The sequence below is a fragment of the Piliocolobus tephrosceles genome, chromosome 12 (assembly GCF_002776525.5).
Source record: "Piliocolobus tephrosceles isolate RC106 chromosome 12, ASM277652v3, whole genome shotgun sequence".
NCBI lineage: Eukaryota > Metazoa > Chordata > Mammalia > Primates > Cercopithecidae > Piliocolobus > Piliocolobus tephrosceles.
Genome location: NC_045445.1, coordinates 87,711,377 through 87,716,437, shown reverse-complemented (window position 1 = coordinate 87,716,437; position 5,061 = coordinate 87,711,377). Strand labels below are relative to the sequence as shown.

The 5,061-nt window shown below is 36.7% G+C and overlaps 1 pseudogene; it reads right to left on the bottom strand.

Moving 5' to 3' along the window:
- Positions 1-1,917: 1,917 nt before the first annotated feature.
- LOC111531792 lies at positions 1,918-2,878 on the bottom strand (annotated as a pseudogene).
- Positions 2,879-5,061: the final 2,183 nt, after the last annotated feature.

The following is a 5,061-nucleotide window of genomic DNA, read 5'->3' as shown; positions in this document are numbered from 1 at the left end:
TATGGATAAAATCTTTGAAAGCCATATATTTTATAAGCAGTTAATGACCAAAGTCTAAAAAGAACTCAACGAACTCCATAGAAAGAAAACAAACAATTCCATTAAGAAATAGGCAAAAAACATGAATGATACTGAAGGTCATTATTGTTGAGTTTAATAAGCCAAGCACAGAAAGACAAATCCTGCATGTTTTCACTGACACTTCCAGAAAACTAGGTATATATACATTGTGTCTATTACATTAAAATTTGCATTAGACACAAACATAAAAACCATGAAACAAGTCACCATTCTCCAACAATTTGAGCAAAGATAAAACTCTGAAGAACAACATGGATGGCTTGCAAAGGATGAGCGCTTTACGCACCATAAAAAAAGAAGCACAATTTATAATCCTTTGGGTATATACCCAGTAGTGGGATGGCTGGGTCATATGGTACACCTAGATCTAGATCCTTGAGGAATCGCCATACGGTTTTCCATAATGGTTGAACTAGTTTACAATCCCACCAACAGTGTAAAAGGGTTCCTATTTCTCCACATCCTCTCCAGCACCTGTTGTTTCCTGACTTTTTCATGATTGCCATTCTAACTGGTGTGAGATGGTATCTCATTGTGGTTTTGATTTGCATGTCTCTGATGGCGAGTGATGATGAGCATTTTTTCATGTGTCTGTTGGCTGTATGAATGTCTTCTTTTGAGAAATGTCTGTTCATATACTTTGCCCACTTTTTGATGGGGTTGTTTGTTTTTTTCTTGTAAATTTGTTTGAGTTCTTTGTAGATTCTGGATATTAGCCCTTTGTCAGATGAGTAGATTGCAAAAATTTTCTCCCATTCTGTAGGTTGCCTGTTCACTCTGATGGTAGTTTCTTTTGCTGTGAAGAAGCTCTTTAGTTTAATGAGATCCCATTTGTCAATTTTGGCTTTTGCTGCCATTGCTTTTGGTGTTTTAGACATAAATCATGCTGCTATAAAGACACATGCACACGTATGTTTATTGCGGCACTATTCACAATAGCAAAGACTTGGAATCAACCCAAATGTCCATCTGTGACAGACTGGATTAAGAAAATGTGGCACATATACACCATGGAATATTATGCAGCCATAAAAAAGGATGAGTTTGCGTCCTTTGTAGGGACATGGATGCAGCTGGAAACCATCATTCTTATCACAAGAATCACAAGAACAGAAAACCAAACACCGCATGTTCTCACTCATAGGTGGGAACTGAACAATGACATCACTTGGACTCGGGAAGGGGAACATCACACATCGGGGCCTATCGTGGGGAGTGGGGAGGGGGGAGGGATTGCATTGGGAGTTATACCTGATATAAATGACGAATTGATGGGTGCTGACGAGTTGATGGGTGCAGCACACCAACATGGCACAAGTATACATATGTAACAAACCTGCACGTTATGCACATGTACCCTAGAACTTAAAGTATAATAATAAAAAATAAAAATAAAAAAATAAAGATAAAAAAAAAGAAGCACAAATGAATGAGTGTGTTCACTTGTTACAATGAATTGAAGCTTTGGTATTAGGAATCAGAGCATTTTGTCATATAGGATTACCATGTATTATAAAAGGGCATAGTGTCAAAGACATAGAAACAGCAGCATTCAAATGCAGCTTCATAAACTAGGCAGCAATAAAAGCATGTTTCTCTGTCATCCATCACTGAATACACCACTAGCAACTTTGAAATTTTAAAAAAGTAAGAAAAGAAAAAACGAACTGTAATGCCTTTTATTTTCTGTGTTTAAAATCAAACAGAAAACAAGCATCAATTCTGTTATACACTAACATCTTCAAAATATGTCGTTTGTACAAGAGAAAGTCTAAGAACAAAAAATATGTTTACAGAGATCCAAACATAACTGAGTGATATGAGTGATAATGCCTCTCACACAGCTTTACAATGGTACTCAAGAGGAGCCACTTGATAATCACTGGCCCTACACAATGTTGTAGAATTCTTTGCAAGTGCTTTAGGAAATCATGAAGATAATTCAGTAATAAAGCAAGGCTTTTCTCATCCAGTAGTGTATAGGCCAACATTGCTCCAATTTATACAAATAATCTCAGTAAATATGGCACTTTATATACCAGGAAAATGGCTCCATCAGGGTGATCTGCAAGAATTTCAGCATACTGTTGTCTCAGATTTGTAGAGTAGGTGGGTGCCCAACATTACGTTGAAGTATTCTTTTATCCCTCGCATAACTTCATTAACAGCATAGTCATTATCTGTGTTTCCATGAGATTTCTTGTAATTTGCATAATCCTTTATAGTGAAACCCACATTCTTCTTTGCAGAAAGATAAAAGAGCTGTTTTTGCCTGGTAATTAAGTCCCAGTCATTAACAAGCCATAGTTTTAGCTCTTCAGGAATCTTTATTTTATCTTCAACTCTGTTCATAAATGTTTCCTCATTTTCAACAGTAGGATCTACCCAGGCCCTTTTCTTCCAAAAAGGCTGCAGAATCTTACTGCTACTGTCACCATCTCCATTTCCAGGTTTTTTCTGTTTCTTCTTTTTTGTTTTCACTTCAATATTTTTCTGTTGCACACAAGATATCTTATTTCCTGGGGCAGCCCCTCTTATCTTTCCCTCTGCATGTTGTTCCTGACTGACTTTTTAAAGTTCTGTTTCTGCACATTGGTGTCCACGTATTTGGCTACACTGTTCTCTGGAATGATTCAACCCTATTTTTATTCCAACAATTGTAATGTACAAAGTATTTCACTTGTTTGTCCTTTATGGCAACCTCTACACACTTTGCTTCATAAAAAAGAGGCCGAATAGAGTGCAGCACTCACTCACCCTCCTGGAGTTTAGGCTTTAGCTCCTCCTTTGCCATCATTTATAAGTGATTCACTGCCTCCTCATTCTTCCAGCACCCTCAACTACCACACCCTACTCGCTCCTATTTAGCTCTTTAAAATGAAGATTTTTTTTTTTTAATTTTCAACAAGGATGAAATTGGAGAACATTGAGATAAGTGAAATAAGCCAAACACAGAAAGACAAATGCTGTATATTCTCATTTATACATGGAATCTAAAATGATTTAGCTTACAGAAGCAGAGAGTAGAATGCTGGTTACCATAAGCTAGGGGTAGACAGAATGGAAAGATAGTAGTCTAAGGGTACAAAGCCTGTGAGATAGGAAAAATAAGTTTAATATTTATTTATTTACTTTTACAGTAAAGTGAAAGCAAGTTTATTAGGAAAGTAAAGGAATAAAAGAATGGCTACTCTGTAAGCAGAGCAGTGGCTTGAGCTGTTCACCTGAAGATATTTATTATTACTTTTTGATTATATGCTAAGCAAGGAGTGTATTATTCATGAGTTTTCTGGGAAAGGGGTGAGCAATCCCCAAAACTGAGTGTTTCTTCCCTTTTTAGAACATATAGGGTAACTTCATGATGTTGCCACGGCATTTGTAAACTATTATGGCATTGTTGGGAGTGTCTCTTTGCATGCTAATGCATTATCATTAGTGTATAATGAGCAGTGAGGATGACCAGAGGTCACTCTTGTTGCCATCTTAACTTTGGTGGGTTTTGGCTGGCTTCTTTGCTGTAGCCTGTTTCATCAGCAAAGTCTTTATGACCTGTATCTTGTGCCAACCTTCTGTCTCATCTTGTGACTAAGAATGTCTTAACATCCTGTGAATGCAGCCCAGTAGGTCTCAGCCTTATTTTACCCAGCTGGTATTCAAGATGGAGTTGCTCTGGTTCAAACGCCTCTTACATATTTCTCCCCTCCCTTTTGTAAGAGAACCCTTAATCCTAAGCATTGTAGAGGGATGAAAATTTGTCTTCTGTAACTTCTTCAGGCTGAACAGGGGCAATAATATTCCTCCCTAACTATTAAGGTCTCTCGTATTTGGGATAGAGAGGAGCTCAGTCAGAAAGCTTCGGTATGTCAAGGGGCATTCATAACTCTGAGTTCCAACAAAAGGTGATATCTGGAAGATTAATAAATATTCAATTTAAGAAAACATTCAGTAAGCTTATCTTGTATTCCTACACAAAGAGTACAACAGCACTATATTCTACAACAATAAAGCAAAATAAGCAAAGTTATCCAAAGTAAACTAAATAAGAAGGCAGTCCATGAACTGTGCAACCATTGGAACCAAGCTGATATGGGGTTGCTAGATGATTCCAATATGTGTTTAGAATTAGAATACTGCTACTGATCCAGATTTTTATATTACCTACCCCTCTTGTTTCTTCTGGGATGCAGCCAGTGATCACTGGTTGGTTCACAGAAATAAACAATCAGTCTAAATTGCAGATAACTATGTTGTCTAATAACTATTAGATAACATAGTTTTTGAAACATAATTTTTCTCTCTCCAGTCTCCCATTTGTACTAAAGATGAATCATGGTAGACCAATTTGGATTATTATACTTGGCCTGGTTATTTGTATAAAGTGCAGCAAGAATAATTATTTGTCACATAAGCTCTTTTTATTTTATTTATTTATTTCTTTTTTTTTTTTTTTGGCTTTAAAGAATATAGTGTATTTTCTTTTTTTTTTTTTTTTTTTTTTTTTTCTTAAACTTTTAATAGGTTCCGACATTGTGCTACACGCTAGGGAAAGGATACAGTGATGATCAAAACCAAATGTGGTTTTTACAGTGGTAAAGCCTTACAATGTAACCATAGCTATTCTCAGTACAGTTCCCTTCAGAGAACTAAATATAGGGGATTCTGACTTCAAGCATCACATTTAGAAGGGCAGGGCAGTTTCTAAAAACTGACACCAAGTAGGGGGTAATGGCTTAGTATAAATACAATAAAAGAATGTCATGGCCCAGGACCGAAAAAAGGATGTATGCATGGCAGACTCAGGTTGGAAGCTGAGCTCAAACTATTTCGGCTAGCTTATTTTTTATATGTGAAAGCAAAAATGCAAATCATAATGAATTGGATCTCTCTGGATGCCAGGAAAAATAATCCCAGGGTGTTCTTTTTCGTTTGGCCCATGCTCATTCATAGAGCCAAAGCCAGTTGTGAATCTTCCCTGGCATT